This window comes from Bos indicus, chromosome 12, assembly GCF_029378745.1.
Source record: "Bos indicus isolate NIAB-ARS_2022 breed Sahiwal x Tharparkar chromosome 12, NIAB-ARS_B.indTharparkar_mat_pri_1.0, whole genome shotgun sequence".
Classification (NCBI taxonomy): domain Eukaryota; kingdom Metazoa; phylum Chordata; class Mammalia; order Artiodactyla; family Bovidae; genus Bos; species Bos indicus.
Window position 1 is genome coordinate 13,912,648 of NC_091771.1, and position 18,683 is coordinate 13,931,330.

The 18,683-nt window shown below is 44.5% G+C and overlaps 1 protein-coding gene across 1 annotated transcript in view; it reads right to left on the minus strand.

Moving 5' to 3' along the window:
- Positions 1 to 18,683, minus strand: part of LOC139186283 (transcription initiation factor TFIID subunit 4-like) — a 70,877-nt gene that overhangs the window by 29,426 nt on the left and 22,768 nt on the right. The gene's annotated exons all lie outside the window — the stretch shown is intronic.

Genomic DNA, 18,683 nt, shown 5'->3' on the forward strand with positions numbered 1-18,683 from the left:
TCGGCATATAGGGAGTAAATATTAAAATCAAATGATGATACGTAAGTACCATAATCCTGATAGATGATAAAATGAATGCTCATCGATCTCCCCAGTATGCCACAAAAATGCAAGGGTTGGATCTGCTTTTTATTACAAAATAACAATTAAAAGATTCCTAAGTCACCAGTTTGAAAGTCAGAAGCAGGAAATCTTTAGGTTTTCCCCAGCTGCATGCAGCGGTATTCCCTGGAGATTGAGTTTTCCAACACATATAGCTAAAGGTCCACACCAAGAAGGAAGGAAAACAAGAAGCTTTTCATACCAGGAAAGCAAAATTTGGCATACTCTGGGCTCAGTGGCCAAAGGTTATCGGGGAGTAAAAATATTTACAATGGAATCGGGGTCAGTTGGTAATTAGAGGGCTCTCCTCTTCGGGCTCAAGTCGTGCCAGTATTATTATTTCCAGCATCCCTTAACAGGAGCCACAGTAAAACATTCCAACTGAGGGATTAACAGTGCCCTTTCCATGCTGGCTTTCAGCACTGCAGGGGCGCTGCCAAGCACCCAGGGAGACGCAAGTCTGGGCTTCAGCGCCTGGACCACTGGAGCTCAATCACACCGAGATGCTTTCCAAATCTCCAGGCTGCTGAGTTTGGTTCTCAGCTCCGGGCTGATGCGATTCTGCGGCAGAGCAGGTTCACAATGAGGATTAAGGCAACATCTCGGATCTGGAATCTTCTGACAAAGCAGCCTTGGACCAAGACTGGCACATGTGCACTGTCAACAGATGGGGTGAGGGGAAGACAGGAGAGAAATCCAGGAATGGACGTCCACGGGTATGTGTCTGCAGAGTTGGCATTAAGTGCCAAATTTTCCACAGGACCCCGTTTTGGGGTGGGGGCCATTCAAAACACAATACCTATCCCAGGAAGTGATCATATGGGACCTTCATCAATGGAAATTTTTCTTATTTAGCTAAAATCCTGCATATCCTTAATTATCAGAGTTAAGCATTCATTCTAGGGTAAAAATAATCTTCCTTAAACACAGCCTCCTCCTCCCTCCTGCCCTAAATGTGAAGGAAATCTAAAAAAGAGGGGATATATGTATTCATACAGCAAGAAGACTAACATAACATTGTAAAGCAACTACACTCTAATAAAATTCATTAAAAAAAACACATGGCCTATTACTGCCCAGATTAAACAGCTTTGGTGGCTTTCCTGTACCTAGGAGCTAAAAATCCTAACACTGCAGAATGATGAGCAAGACCTCTATGGTCTGGTCCCTATCTACTTCTCTGCACCGCCTTTACCTCCAGGCTGCCAGGATGCTAAACCTCCCTGTGAGTCCTCAAAACTTCTGCCGCGCTCCTTCACACCTCCCAGCCCTCAATGAGCCCCTGTACTCTGTTCTGTCTTTGCAGCATTTCTGACAAATGCGTATCCACCTTTCCCAGCTCGGCGAAGATCACCTTCCCAGGAAAGACTGACCACCCCTTTCTTCGCACCCACGCCATGCCCTGTAACCTCCTGCCTGCCACAGCCCTGCACTACACTGGTTCTTCCTAGTTTTACGGAGGAGTAACTCAAATTCACTGCACATTTTAAGTGTACAGTTTCGTAAGGTTTAGCATAGGCTGTACCTGTGAAAATATGACCGCAATCAAGATCATGAACATAGCCCACACTAGCTTCAAAAGCTTTTCACGCCCTGCTGCCATCTCTCCCTGTCACCCGCTCCTGGCCTTTTCTCATCCTCAGGAAAAACTGATTTGCTTTCAGACACTATAAATTCACTCTCATTTTTAACAGTTTTAAATATACGGAGCTATACGGTATGTATTCTTTCAGTTGAGGACAGAGGACTTGTTCCTTTCATTCAGCATAATTACACTGAGATTCATCCATGCTGTTGCACGAATCAATAGTTCATGACCTTTTATTCCTGCGTCATTTCAGCACAGATAGGGAGACCCAGATTCGATCCCTGGGACAGGAAGATTCCCTGGAGAAGGAAATGGCAACCCACTACTCCAGTATTCTTGCCTGGGAAATCCCATGACAGAGGAGCCTGGAGGGCTAGACTCCCTGGGGTCACAAAAGAGTCAGACACAACTTGGCTACTGAACAGCAGCAGGAACAAAGGGCTGTGCTACAGTGAGCCTGCTCTCTCACCTACTGATGACCATTTGAGTTGTTTCAACATTTTGGCTATTGCAAACTCCACTGCTATGAACCATTCATCCGTAAGTCTCTGAGCAGACACATGTTGTTATTTTTTTCTCTTGAGTAAACATTTAGAAGTGGGAATGGATGAATCATACGCAAGATGTTTAATTTTCTTAAGGAACTATTTTAAGGAACCGCCAAACTATTTTCCCTAGTGGCTATTCCATTTTATATTCCCAGGAACAAAGTATGAAAGTTCATTTCCTCCAAAGCCTCATGGACATTTGATATGGTTAGCTGTTTTAATTATAGCCATTCTAATATGTCTTTGTGTTATTTCATTGGAGTTTTAATTTGCACTTTCCTCGTGATTCATGATGTTGAGCATCTTTCCATGTATTTATTTCTATTTCTTCCTTGGTGAAATATCTGTTCGTGTCACATGTCCATTATTTTAGTCGGTTGCTTATTTTCTTATTATTAAGTTTTGAGAATAATTCATATATTCTGGATACAAGTCCATTATCATATGTATTTGGAAATATTTTCTCCCAATCTGTTGCATTTTCTTAACAGTATCTTTTGAAGAGCAGAATTTTTAATTTTAGATGAAGTCTAATTTATCAATTTGTTCTTTTATGGATTGTAGTTTCTGATCTAAGAGCTAAGAAATCTTTTTGTTTTTTTCATGACTGTATTAAGTTTAATGTGTATTAAGCACAATGGTTTGATTTACATGTATTATGAAATGATGACAATAGATTTAACTAACATCCATAAAATCTAAGAAATCTTTGTCGATCCCAATGTCACAAAGACTTTTCCCTATGCTTTCTTCTATAAGATTTATAGTTTTATGTTCTCCTCATATGTCTATAATCTATTCTGTGTTCATTTTAATACATACTACAAGGCATTCTTCAGCGTTCATTTTTTCGCTTTTGGATGCTGAATGGTTTCAGAGTCATTTGTTGAAGAAACAATCCTAGAGTCAGTGAATGAATCTAGGATTCCTTTGTCTATAACACACATGCACGTGTAACTCTTTCTGTCTCTTTCTGCTGTTCTAGCACTCTATACGTTTACTAAATTAACAGCACCACACTCTCGGTTTCTAAGCTTTATAAGTCATTAAATCACCTAGTTTTTGTCTTTCAGTTTTGCTCATCTCTTCCAGAGTTGTTTTGGCTAGCTAGTCTAGTATCTCTGCATTTCTCTGTGACTTTTTAAGTTCATCTTTGCAATTTCAAAAACTACCAGCATTTTGATTGTGGGTGAATCTACAGATCAGTTTGGGGAAAATGGACATCATAACAATATTGAGACTTCTGACCATGTACAAAAACACACCTCTCCATTTATTTAGGTCTTCTTTAGTTTTTCTCAGTAACAACGTGTGCATTTTTAGCGTCTAGGTTTTGCACATCTCTCATCAGGTTTATTCATAAGTATTTCTGTCTTTGATGCTATTGTAAATGGCATTTATTTCAATTTCTGATTGCTCAGTGTTAGTATAAAACAACTATTTTTATGTATTGATATTGTATCCTAGAATCTTGATCACTGGAATTAAGTTGCCATCTCAATGCCTCAGGGGAGAAAGAAAGTTGATCACAACCACATTCAGGAAACTGTATGCTGTGGAGATATATTTCCTAGGGGAAAATAAAGGAAGTCAAATATCTCCTCAACATTCCTGTTTCTATATTTCTGACCTAGATGGTTCGAATGAGTCCTTGAGATCATGAGCCAAGTGCTTCGGAAAGAGTTCTAAGATTAAATGCACATGGTCCTTCCTAAACTGTTTCTGAAATGAGCAACAGTATAATCCCTCAGCACAGAAAAGGAACTCCAGGGAGCCCGTAATAGTAGAGCTTCACCAACCTATTGGCCCTGATTCCTTCAGGGTGGTTTCTGCTCTTTTCCTCACCCTTTTATGACCAGGTTTTCTCAGTGGGAATCTAGCCCTTCCATTTCAGAACTGGGCCATAAATTGGAGGTTTTCCTCTATGAATCTACTTGCATGATGAATGATTAGTCTTGAGTTCCTGATTCTGAATTCTACGTATGAATACACGTCTACAGCCTGTGTAACTGAATCCACTTACGTGCTTATTGACCCCGCATCCATAAATAGGATGCCTGCTTCCCAGTGCAACATATCCTGTTTGCTGCATTGATTCTCCACAAGAGAAAATTCTGAGGTCACGTGTTCTACCATCCTTCACATCCCCAGAATTCTATCTGCTTGGGGCATAAAAGAAAGGACACCATTGTTACAAACCCCAGAACACAAAACCACTTCTCCATCCCACACTGCACAGGGAACGTCAAAGCATGCTCCTGAACTGAAAGGATGGGGGGTAGAATGCGAGCATCTCCAGCTATATCCACGTCTCCAGATGGCTATCACTGTCAGAAGCAGCACCCTTGAGTATGAATGGCACAAGCTATGAACACTAGAGCTCAATGGAGACGCCCGGGGAGAAACATACAGAATTAACATCAAAGAACGAAATCTGGTCAAAACTCCCTCAACCTGCTTCCTATCTTTCTGCGTTAATGTAACAGTTATTCAGGAGGCCTCTGCTGCTGTCTTAATCAGGGTCTCGCATACCTGGGAAGCTCTAATGCCTGTCCCTCCCATTCTCTTTTTCTGGTTATAAAGCATTACCTGTGGGCCATGAATTTCTCTCATATTAAAAAAAAAAAAACAAACTTTGTACAACCATCATACACTTTACAGTATAAATTACAAAACACAATGAAGCCAAAATAAGAAAACAAATCATCATTAAACTAGCCAGCAAGAAATCACCACTCCTAACATCTGGTATATATTCTCTCAAACTTTTCTTCCTTGTTACAACATTTTCAAAACAAATGAAATCAGAAAGCTATCCACAGTGATCTTCTAAGTTGTCGAGGAGGTAAGCATGGCAGGAACACATGTTGATTATTTTTTGCTGCGATTTTACCGAGAGAAGTAAACGTCACAGAGAGTGTTAAAACCTCCAACAAAAGCCGTAAAATAATTATGGTGTGACGCCTGTACTCCCTCCGGCCACCTGTGGTTCATTACTAAAATGAGCAGAATTAACTAGCAAATGGAGAAATCCCTCACTAATTAGAACACCGTACTCGGAACACTGTCACTCAGCCAGGTAGCACAGACAGAGCTCTGGACAGCCCGGGTGCGTAGGACCGCACACTGGGGGGCGGGAAATGGGGAAAAGATGAGGGCCATGTCGCTGCTGCTGAGAAGGAAAGAAATTTAATAAATGCAAGAGACCCAAAAAAAAAAAAAGTGTATATGAAGTGGGAGATACAAGCTGCTACTTGGCACTGTTCTGTACACCCATTTCTCTCACTGGGCTGGAAGTCCTCAGCAGGTGTGTGTATATATATACACTTTTTATATATGAAGTGTATACATATATTTGGCTATACCCCTTAGCATGCAGGAGCTTAGTCCCCTAACCAAGGAGGGGATCCAAGTCCCTGGCAGTGCAAGCACCAAGTCTTAACCACTGGAATGCTGGGGAAGTCCCCTTAGCAGGTATATTAATCGTCTTTTTTGTATCCCTCATGCATGGCCCTTAGTTAAGATTTGCTAGATGAATTTAGGACTGCCCTAGAAGCAGCTGAGTTAAAACTGGAAGGGAAGAAATTAGCCTACAAAACATACTACAAAAAAAGATGAAGATATAATCTTCTTTAATTATAACTGTCCCATTCTGATTTTGGCAGAAGTCAACCCTGCATGTGTTAAAGGTAAATGCTTATAAATAAGCTGGATAAAATTAAGGCCCTAGGCATCTTTAATCCAATTTCTTAACACACACATACACACACACACACAGGTTTTCCAACTCCTAGGCAAATATACAGGGCTTCCCAAGTGGCTCGGTGGTAAAGAATCCACCTGCGAATGCAGGAGACTCGCATTTGATTCCGGTGTTGGGAAGATCCCCTGGGGAAGGAAATGGCAACCCACTCCAGTATTCTTGCCTGGAAAATCCCATGGACAGAAGAGCCTGGCAGGCAACAGTCCATGGGGTCACAAAGAGTCAGACACAACTGAGCGACTTAGCATGATGACTAGTCAAATATACTTTCACAAGTACACTACTTGTGTATTATAAAATAAAAATGAGAGTTGGACCATAAAGAAGGCTGAGAACTGAAGAACTGATGCTTTCAAACTGTGGTGCTGGAGAAGACTCTTGAGAGTCCCTTGGACTGCAAGGAGATCAAACCAGTCCATCCTAAAGGAAATCAGTCCTGATTAGTCATTGGAAGGACTGATTCTGAAGTTGAAGCTCCAATGCTTTGGCCACCTGATGCGAAGAACTGAATCTTGGAAAAGACCCTGATGCTGTGCAAGACTAAAGGCACCAGGTGAAGGGGATGACAGAGGATGAGGTGGTTGGATGGCATCACCAACTCAATGGATATGAGTTTGAGCAAGCTCTGGGGAGTTGTTGATGGACAGGGAAGTCTGGCATGCTACAGTCCATGGGGTCGCAAAGATCCAGACATGAATGAGCAACTGAACTGAACCGAAAATAAAAATGGGTGGAAGATAATTATACAAGATACCTGATGTGGTATGTTAATTGCAAAATGGCCCTCAATTCTCTGTTACTCTCTGTATCCATACTCTTGGATATTTGATTTTGCAATTTCTCCCTTCAAGAGGTAGATGGTCTATTTTCTTGCTTCTCGAGTCATGGCTGGCCTTGTGACTTGCTGTGATTAATATAATACAAGGGAAGTGAAGGTGTGCCAGGTCCAAGTTGTTGTCTTGTTGTTCAGTAGCTAAGTCACGTCTGACTCTTTGTGACCTCATGGACTGCAGCATGTCAGGCCTCCCTGTCCTTCACCATTTCCCAGAGCTTGCTCAAACTCATGTCCATTGAGTTGATGATGCCATCCAACCATCTCATCCTCTGGCGCCCTCTTCTCCTTCTGCCTTCAATCTTTCCCAGCATCAGGGCCTTTCCCAAAGAGTCGGCTGTTCGCATCAGGTGGTAAAGTATTGGAGCTTAGACTTATGACTCAAAAGACCTGGAGGACCTCCACTCTCTCAGAACCCTGCCCGGTCACCAGACTGGCCTGTTGGATGAAGGCAGACAAGAGGGATGTGGCCCCATCACTCCTGCCGACAGAGAGCCGACCACCAGACTTGGGGCTGCCCAGGCCTGAGCCATGTGGCAATGTGCAGACAGAGGCAGATGAAACCCACCCTGAGATAACACTAAAAACCCACCAAGGTGGCTAAATAAAAAATAAGGATCACACCACGTGTTGGTAAGGAGGCAGCAAAACTGGATCACACAATTGTCGCTGGTGAGGGTGTGAAATGGGATAGCCATTGTGGAAAATAGTTTGGCAGTTTCTTATAAAACGAAGGCTCAGATGGTAAAGAATCTGCTTGCAATGTGGGAGATCCAGGTTCGATTCTTGGGTCAGGAAGATTCCCTGAAGAAGGAAATGGCAACACACTCCAGTATTCTGGCCTAGAGAATCCCATGGACAGGGGAACCTGGTGGGCTACAGTCCCTAGGGTCACAAAGAGTCAGACATGTCTGAGTGACTAATACTTTCATTTTCCGCTATAAAAAGAAACATGAGGGAATTCCCTAGTGGTCTGGTGTTTGGGAGGCTGCCTGCTATTGAAGGGGGTGAAGGTTCAATCCCTGATCAGGAAATTAAGATCCCACATGCTGCAGGGTATGGCCAAAAATTAAAATAAATAAAACCTGAAAAAAATCCTTTAAAAAAAAAATGAAACTACCCACCACTCATACTCTTGGGCATTTATCCTAGAGAAGTAATATGTTCAAAACAAAAAACCTACACACATGTCCACAGCAATTTTATTCTTAGCAGCTGAAAACCTGAAACAACCGTTTTTTAACATGCTTAAAAGCAGTCCAGTTTTTTAACATGCTTAAAAAACTGGACTGCTCCTCAACAACGAGTGTGCTAAGTCGCTTCAGTTGTGTCCAACTTTGTGCGACCCCATGGACTGTAGCTGTAGCCTGCCAGGCTCCTCCGTCCATGGGATTTTCCCAGGCAAGAATATTGGAGTGGGTTGCCATTTCCTGCTCCAACTATAAGACGTAACAAACTCTTGGCACACATCAATTCATGTGGTCAAGGTGCTCACTAGTGAACAGAGCCTACAGCAAGGCAAAGGAGACCTTATCTGCTCAAGGACCGGGAAACTTAGCTAACTCCATTTAGAAAAAGCTGTAGAATGGAACAAAGAAAATGTGTGTCAAACAGCTGGGTAAATGAAAACCTAGGCTGGAAATGGATAAGTCGCTATAATACACCTAAAGAGATGTAATTAAACACATATCCTGAGAGTCACAAGATCTTGCAGTCAAACTTATTTCCTTTTAAACTTTCAACCCCTCAAGCTATGATCCACAATGCCTAATGAGAAAGTATCTCCCTTTAAAAAAAAAGTAAAGGAGATGCTGACCAGGCCAGTATCTTTCAGAGTTGAACGTTAACTGTAACACTCTAAATCAGAGCTTGGCGTAGGCATCCCAAGCTGCACATCAGAGTCATCGGGATAAGCATTTTGAAAATGAGAATTAATGGCCTCCATCTTCTATCACCTTGGAATGATAGAGAGTGATGTCACTTCTGGGTGTAGATAAAGGCAACAGTTTAAGACACTTACTTCTTTGATGGCATCTGAATCCAGCCGAGGTTCAGGCTCATCAAGCTGCACTGCGTTTAAGGGCATCCATTCATCCATCCATTCATTCAACAGGTAATCACCGGGCATCTCCTTTGTGTTAGGTACCACATCAGATGCTGCAGCTACAACTGTGAGCAAGGGTGACATGATCTCTGCCTTCATGAGACTGCTATTCCACGAGGCAAGGAACTTAATTTTTTTTTCTTTCTTTTCAAACATGTTATTTTGTGTTGGAGTATAGCCAACTGACAATGCTGTGATCGTTTCAGGTGAACAGAAAAAGGACTCAGCCATACATCCACAGGTATCCACTCTTCCCCAACACCCCCTGCCACCCAGGCTGCCACGTAATACAGAGCAGAGTTCCATGTGCTATCCAGTAGGTCCTTGTTGTTATCCATTTTGAATACAGCAGTGTGTACATGCCCGTCCCAAACTCCCTAACTATCCCTTTCCGGGGGGCAACCATAAGTTTGTTCTCTAAGTCTGTAAGTAGGAGAGGAGCTTAACTACTTGTTGATAACAAAATGTACAATAATGGGGATTACAGAGGGGCTTAAGACTTCACCGGATGCAGAAGAATCTACTCGTCTGAAAAGTTATCATCAACAGTAAGTTGATCTCTTCCACACAATGTAAAAATAGCTCAATTTTTTTTTTTTTTTTTTTGCCATTTAAGTAATGAAAACAAATACTTCATTTTGCCTGCCATTATCAAAGAGTATTCTGGTCTGGCTGAGTGTATTTTCTAGAAAGCTGTAAAGTATCACCCTGTGGTAACATTTTATTTAAAATTTCAAAAAACTACCAGTGACCCAGTGAAGTTGCTCACTCGTGTCCGACTCTTTTGCAATCCCATGGACTGTAGCCTACAGGGCTCCTCCATCTATGGGATTTTCCAGGCAAGAGTATTGGAGTGGGCTGCCATTCCCTTCTCCAGGGGATCTTCCTGACCCAGGGATCGAACCCAGGTCTCCTACACTGCAGGCGGACCCTTTACCGTCTGAGCCACCAGGGAAGCCTAAAAAACTACAATCCTTCTACAATGCAACAAGTTATTCACACTTCTGTATCAGTACACTGCACAGGCAACTGGAATTTACTCTCCTTTCGATGGTGACACTGAGAATTCTGCCCAAGAGGACTGGATCTCTGGCCTGCTGTCTGCCCAGACCTGCCTACTGCCTCTCCAGGAGGACATCAGCATTGGGCCGCATCACACAGCCAGGGCAGCGCCGTGGTCTGTCTCCCGTACGGCCCACTCACTCCAGGGGCATAAGTCCCTGCCACCTGCCTCCACCACCACTCCTCACTTCTCACCTGCTTTCTTCAGCTTTTATTCTCCTTGTATTTTCTAAGCTAGATCAAAAATGAAAATTTCCAAGGGAACCCAAACAGCAGGCACAGTATTCAAATTTAAAGTAAAAAGACTCTTTGCCTACAACAGAATTCAAATGCATGGGATTTGTGAAAAGTCTTTTTGGGGTGTGTGTGTGTCTGGGGAGGGTGCTGAGGGATACTGTGCTTTCCTGCCTTCGCTTCAGAATCACAGCTATTCCAGAGCAGAAAAGTGGAAGAAAACAAAGAAAGAAACACCACCTGCCTGGCAGTGAGAACTATGTCAATTCATATTACTACAGCATTTTTCCCTCAGAGGAGATTTGCACTATTATCTTGCTTATTTTCCCCAAATGCATGAGATACAGAAAAAAACCAAGTACAGCTATTAATACTTGGAGAGGGAGGTTGTGGTGATCAAGACTGTGAGTTGTCCAAAGTCACAGGAAGAGACCTGAGGGTCTTCCTGCCTTGTGGTCTTCATTTTCATCCCAAAAAACAATGTTTCCCAAGGCTTCCAGAGACGAGCTTCCCACAAGATACCTGATTTTCTGCTCAGATATAGAGACACTGGAATTAAAAAAAAAAAAAAAAGGAAGTTCCTCAAAACTAAGATCAGTAAATTTTTCTAATAGATGTTTTCAATCATGAAAACCACCATTATTTCACACAAAGATTTATGGATAGTACCTAAAACTTATAGGAAAATACTCATTTTTCTACACCATCAGATGGACTTGTCACTTTGAAACTGCTGAGATAAATGCAAAAACTCTCAGAGTACTTGTCATACAGTGAAGAAAAAAAAAAAGCAACAGCATGCTATGACAGCATGTAAAACTACACACTTTCACAAGACTTTGCATTAGAAAGTTACAAATATTAACCACCCGCCCACTCTCTTTGGCTGTCCTCTCAGGCACTAGACCGGATTGTTTTCAGATGAATTTCACTATGGGGACCCACCTCTACTGGCTATTCAACTAGAGGGACTCCGGCGCCTCTTCTTTCTCCTCATTAGTGTCTGCGGAATCTCCCAGGATGCTTGTTATATGATATAAGTGTTCACAATGGTCTCGTTGCTTTAAGCCAAATTTGTGTCACTTCCCAGCCTCAATGAGTAAAATACTACCAACTTCTACAGCAGAGGAGTTGGAAATAGCATTCCGGGCAGTCAGCAGCACATCAGGAAGAGAAACAAAAATGGTAAAATAAAAGCGTGAGTCCGTGTCCTTCTTGAGGTCACTGCTGCCTCCTCCTGTAAATCTAATCACTGCACATCCTCCTCCTCCACTTTTTCTGCACCAGATGTCAAATAAAGCTGGACCTCCCACTCCAGTACCCTTGCCTGGGAAATCCCGTGGGCAGAGGAGCCTGGCACACTACACTAAGAGTCAGGCACGACTTCGAGATTAAACAACAACTAGCGGGCACAGAGGAATCACATTTAAAGAGCCCAGGTGAGCGTGAGGCGGCCAGGACCGCCGAGATGCATCTTGAGGGACAGCTCAGCGCTGGCGGGAGTCCGGAGAATTCCTCTGACAACATCTCCATCAGGCGAGAGGCTCATAAATTAAAGCCGCCCGGGGGCAGTTTAAACTCTGTTACCAGCCTGGTCTCTCCTTCCACACTGCCCCTTCTGTTTGCAGCTCCCAGATAAGGGTGAGCTCAGGGTGTGGCCACTGCCAGTCCTTCTGTGCAAACCTCCTTCCAACCTTCCCCTTCCTCCCCAGGCTGATGTTGAGAAGAGAGAAGCAAAGCTGTGCAGGTAGGGCGTCGTCATTTACTCTATGGGGAAAGCCAGGCCTCCGTTCTCTGTGATAATTGGGAAGTTACCTCCCTTTTAATGCTCCAATTGGAGTTTCTTGCTTATCAACTTCCTCTGCTGTTTACTCAACCAGGGGATAAAATTTGCATTTAACTCCCTACAACTGCTGCTGTATGTCTTTTAAGTCAGGTCCCCAGCCTCCAGGATCTAGGGCCTGATGACCTGAGGTGGAGCTGATGTAATAATAATAGAAATAAAGTGTACATAAATGTAATGCATTTGAATCATCACAAAACCATCCCCTAATCCCTGGTCTGTGGAAAAACTGTCTTCCGCAAAACCCGTCCCATGGTACCGAAAAGGTTGGGGACTGCTGCTCTAAGCGGTACTGCTACCAGTTAAGTACTGAACCAGACAAAACAAAATATAGAAAGAAAAGAAGAAGCTGGATCTCTTGCCTCCAAGAAGAGTCAGCCAGTGGTACCCATGTTCACCAGGAAGACGTCAAGAATCTGGGACACTCATTCACTTGGATCCTACAGTCCCAAGGAAAGGCACTTGGGATAGCCAACTGTGAAAGTTAGGCAGGATATCTTCTCTTACTTTTCATCATGCAAAACGATATTTATTCTACCTGAAATCAGAAAGCATTTTAAGAAAAAAAAAGGGGGGTCACACTATATGAAGCCCATATTTATGGACTATTTACATTTTTTGTTAATGTAATTAAGAGGATGTCTAAATGATTCAATCAATTCTCAATTATTCCTACTAATGGAGTGGATCAATACAGTTGGAGAGCCTGAAATGGCAGCCCACGAAGTTTAATGATGGCTCATAAATCCCGTCTCTTTATTATTGGTAGATGGGTGCGTTGAATATTCTTCCGGTTTAATAGAATTCATCAATTCACAGTGCTTGGGACTCTTAGAGGGTCGTTCTGTTCAACCTTCTTTTGCACACAAGGGAAACCTGGCTTAAATGCTGAAGGCACCACCACTGTAAACGGAAGGTGGGGCGGGGCTCAGTGTAACCATGGCAACTGACACTGCGCCGTAGAGCCCTGTGGCCTATATTTTAAAAGAAGTCTTAAAAACAACTAGTTGCTTCAGTTAGTGTCTTTCACCTCCAGCCCCATCCTTAGTAGACTTCCCAAAACACTAGTAACAAATACCACCTACTGAGAACCTCCTCAGTACAAGTTTCAGATGGATTTAATACTCCAGCATACATAGGACTTAATGTCCTTCCATCATGCCATGGCTATGGATTGACATCTTCCTCGAGGAAATAAGCAATTAGCAATTTTGATTTTAAAAATGGATCATTGAAATTTTCGCTAGCCTGGAAGCAGCAAAAGGCTTCTGTAGATCAATTATGCAAGAGGGGTAACATAGCAACTTACTTAAAAATAAAATGTGAGCGCAGGCTGGAAATAGAGTTACATGCATCCGCATGGAGACGGAAGACTCACAGAGCATCTGGATCCTCAACACGTGAGGATGTAGCCTGTTCCAGAAGAATTCTGAAGGCGACTCCAGACTTCCCACAACCTTCCCTGGCAGCACATGTTCCCGTCTGCCTCTCTCAGCACCGTCAGGAATGAGACACCAATTTCAAAGCTGTCTGTGTCCATGAGTGGCTGAGTCGCGTTAGCCATGTCCGACTCTGTGTGACTCCATAGGCTGTAGCCCACCAGGCTCCTCTGTCCCTGGGATTCTCCAGGAAAGAATACTGGAGTGGGCCACCAAACATTCCTCCAGAGGATCTTTCTGACCCAGGGATCAAACCCAGGTCTCATGTTTGCTGCGCTGGCAGGCAGGTTCTTTACCACTAGTGCCACCTGGGAAGTCCCTAAAACCTGCCTACTGCAATTTAATGGGGCTTCCCTGGTGGCTCAGATGGTAGAGAATCCGCCTGCAACGCAAGAGACTCAGGAGCAGGAGACCCAGGTTTGATCCCTGGGGTGGGAAGATCCCCTGGAGGAGGAAATGGCAACCCACTCTAGTCTTCTTGACTGGGAAATTCCATGAACAGAGGAGCCTGGTGGGCTACAGTCCATGGGGTCACAAGAGTTGGACAGGACTTAGTGACTAAACAACTGTCATTGAATAGGTGTGTGTTTTTGCCTAAATTTGCCAAAATGAGGTCGCTGACAACATAAACAAGGGGATATGGTGCCGCTCACGTGTCGGTGCTACAGAGGAAAAGGTGCCTCAACCTACCTCTCCCCCGTCCCAGCCCACACCCCAAACATCTATGCAAACATTTCTAAACGTACAAAAAAAGTGAACACGAGGGAGTTCGAGAAATCCTTGAGAGGTCTGTGAACGAGAACACTGCTGGAACAGAAGGTCTTATGTTCCACAAGGAAACATCCTCATAAACCCAGCTGAGAAATGAGCCCACTTGTAACCACACAACCCGGCGCCGGGATAATTACAATAGAAACACTTTATTTCAAATCATGAAAAGAGTTACACTTGATCTTCTTGTTAGCAGGGGCTGTGCAGACAGCAACATTAACTGTGAAATGTAAGGGCAGATAACAGCTGATTTGAAAGGGGATTGTGTAAATCTAGTTAAGGAGCAACTTTAGAAGATTATTTTCAATTACTGAGATAGCATCATGGTTCTCAGGAAAAAAAAATGGAAAGGTTTGTTCTTTACACCACATACAGTGTACTGAGTCTAACAAAACCACCTGCTTTCAGGCAATAATATCAGCCAGCAGCTAATACGCCTTGCTTCCACTTTACCCTCCCCTTCTTCAAGTCATTTTCAATTATTGCTAGCACTCACTCAGCTCTGTGACCAAAAAGTCATTTCCGCAGGAGAAACAGCTTTAAAAAAAAGATCCCCTTCAGAATAATTACTAAAAGCTTTTAGATTTCCAAGTGCCAAATATACATAGCCTGGGAGACCTCTAAACTAGGGCCGAGGTCAGGCAGGTAAAGAAAGGGTGCCTGATCGTTGATGGAGTGGCAATTGCTTCACCTGTCGGAACATTTAACCCAGAACGTCTGGGCCTTGGCCCCCAGTCACCCCAGCTCATATACAGGAATGCACGCAGACTCATACGTTGCCCAAAATGCAAGCTACATTGCTAGCTACATGAGATAACCTTGTCAAGTGAAATCCCCATTTGTCATTTGCTTTAACGTGGCTTGTGTAGGGGGTGCTAATGCTACAAAGAATCTAGCCTAAGAGCTTCCCTGGTGGCTCAGTGGTAGAGAGCCTGCCTGGCGGGTTCAAATCCTGGGTTGGGAAGATCCCCTGGAGAAGGAAATGGCAACTCACTCCAGTATTCTTGCCTGGAGAATCCTGTGGACAGAGGAGCCTGGTGGCTACAGTCCATGGGGTTGCAAAGAGTCGGACACGACTGAGTGACTGACACTCTCACTGAATTTGTTTCCTCACCTTTAAAACTGGGACAATAATAATTACCCAGTTCATTCAGAAGTCACAATGATCAAAAGATAAGATGGTACTTTGCACACTATTAGATGCTGTATAAATGCAAGTAATGATTAATATCTCAGTGTACAAATATAGTATGATATCTCCACATGCAGCAAAAATGTTATTATTCCCCATGTGCACCACATGCCTATGCTCGATTTCCATATTCTTTTCCCAAAAGTGAAAATCGCTCAGTCATATCCAACTCTTTGCAACCCCATGGACTTATATATATACAGCCCATGGAATTCTCCAGGCCAGAACACTAGAGTGGGTAGCCTTTCTCTTCTCCAGGAGATCTTCCCAACCCAGGGATCGAACCCAGGTCTCCTGCATTGCAGGCGGATTCTTTACCAGCTGAGCCACCAGGGAAGCCCGAGAATCCTGGAGTGGGTAGCCTATCCCTTCTCCAATGGATCTGCTGAACCCAGGAACCAAACTGGGGTCTCCTGAATTGCTGGCGGATTTTTTACCAACTGAGCCATCAGGGAAGCCTAATCAGAAAGAGAAATTAAAAATTTAGCAGAAGAGCACACTTCACTGTCTTTAAAAAAATGTTCTTCTGACACTGAAACTAAATATTTAAAAGTCAGAGAATCATTAAAGTCACTTTACATGCACTTCTCCTCCCATTCAAGGGCTTCCCTGGTGGCTCAGATGGTAAAGAATCCACTTGCCAATGCAGGAGACCCAGGTTTGATCCCTGAGTCATGAAGATCCCCTGGAGGAGGGCATGGCATCCTGGAAAATCCCCATGGACAGAGGAGCCTGGGGGGCTGCAGTCCATAGCGTTGCAAAGAGTTGGACACGACTGTGGCTGAAGAGCAACAACTCTTCCCTTTAATTAGCCACAATTTTCTGTGCAGATGTGTGACTACAGATGCCACCAAATCCTGCAGATTCCGCCATCAGGCTGTCACCTCAAAAGCAAAACGGCACCTCTCTAGAAGCACAGGTCCACAACATCCTGGAGGACTGGGGCAGCTCTCTGAAGAGGCAAAGCAAACCAAGAGATGATGTCACTCTTCAGCTGGTGGGAACTGAGGACTGTGTGCTCAAGGTTTCTCTTCAAATACCTCTGCTCTTCCTAACCAAAATGCTCCCTTGTCACAGAAACAGAAAGAATTCTCTCAGTTGATCAAGACCACCGCTGCACAGTAGGAAATCCTAAAGCAGTTCTCTGAGCTTGAGGAAGCACAGCATCCTAGCCTCATCCAAGCCACAACCACGCCCTCTGAGGCCCCAGGACAACAGGGCATTGTCTTCGCAACGTCTCAGTGGCAGAAGGACGGGCTTGATACAATGACGCCTCAAAGCCCGTATGCTCCCAACTGTCCCATTATGGATTTGTCATCGTTTTAAGGTGACAAAAAAAAACTCTAAAATGACGTTTACAGTCCACTGCTCCCTTCCTACAGAAGAACTGAATGGGGACTTCCCTGGGGGCCCAGAGGTTGAGACGTCAACTTCCAACGCAGCGGCTGCGGGGCTGATCCCTGGTCCAGGGGAACCGGGGTCCTGCATGCCTCCTGGCCAAAAAGCCAGAAGAGAAACAACAGGGGCAATACTGCAACAAATTCAGTCAAGACTTTAAAAATGGTCCACATCAGGGCATCCCTGGTGGTCCAGTGGTTAAGAATCCGCCTTGCAATGCAGGGAACCCCAGCTCGATCCCTGGTCTGGGAAGCTCCCTCATGACCGGGGCAACTAAGCCCCTGTGTCACAACTGCTGAAGTCCGAACACAAGCCTGCCCTCGGCAGCAAGGGAAGCCGCTTCGATGAGAAGCCCACGCGCCACAACTAGAGAAAGTCCTTGTGTAGCAAAGAGCGCCCAGTGTGGCCAAAAATAAATCAATAAAAAATAAATACACAATTTTAAAAAATAGCCCACATCAAAAGAAGAAGAATGAAACAGACATAGTTTCTAAACATGCAGATATATTCAAGGTCAAGCTACGGCTAGTCAAAATCCTGCAAAACAGCTAAACAAATCTCATCATTGGCTGGGAGGCTGGGAACATTCGAGTCCTCACTAAAGGGATGGATGAAAAGCCTGTCCCAGCTGCAAGTGATCATAAGCGACTTGATCATCAGCTGCCCGCTACAGCTGTATGCACCGCTCAGCTCACCCAAAGAGATTCACGCTCTCGTGGTGCCAAAATAAATGTCTCTCGTCAAAAAAAAAAAAAAAAAAAAATCGCCCATTTGAAAATAACTCTCTAATCTGCATCCTTTCAATAGAACTGAAGTGCACTTCACCAACACAGAGGACGGGCATCTTGAATTAGCAGAGAACTATTTTTAACACATGAAGGATAAGATATGAAATTAGTTTCACGGGGAATGAGAACCTCGGAGATTATTTACTTTGCCTTAATTACTTTGACTCACCATTAATTTAGCTTTCCTAGGGTACTCAATATTTCACGCTAAGATTTGGAGACCAAAGAGACGGGAGCACAAGTCTCGAGCTCCGGGTCGGGCGGAGGCGCGGATGGTCGAAGCCCAGTCACAGTGTGTGCCGCTCGAGAACACGTTCAGGGGCCCGTTTCTGTTGTTTTTCCACCCCGGGACCAGGAGCTGTGCCCTGAAGGATGCACAGAGCCAAACTTTATTCAGCTTCTGTTCAACTCCTCGGCCAATAACATCACTAGTGCTCATAGCTACTCAGGCGACTGCCAAATAGGGCAAGCCGCGACTGCCTGGAGCCTAGGGGAAGTGAGCTGGGGCTGCACGCTTCAAGAAGTTGTTAATGATCGGTGCAGCTGGGCGATGCAGTGATTCCCAGGAAAGGAGACAGAGGAGCCAGCCTAGCAGACAGTCCACGATGGCTGCATTCGAGCATCCGTGGGTCAGGAGGCGCTCAGCTCCCAGTAAAGCACTCACGATGCCCGGGGGCTGCTGTGTGCAGCTGGGCACTGACTGAAGTCCTGCAACGCACCCCCGGGGCCCAAATCGCCTGCCCGCCGGCAGACGCCGCGGACAAGGGCTGCGCCCGGCAGCGGACAGCAATGCACAGGTTCCCGGATGCAGGAGGGGACTTGCTGGGATCACTCAACCTGCTGGTGCTTCCCCCATCCTCCTGCTCCACGTGGCCTTCAGCAGTTGGGGGGCTTGGGAGAGGGGTGCAGTGGGCAGAGACCCTGAGACCCACGATCTTTCTGACCCACAATCGAAAGGACTCTCCCTTACTCTCAAGGTCAGAAGAACTGACCGTGTGTTACGTAATCCCATTCCTGAG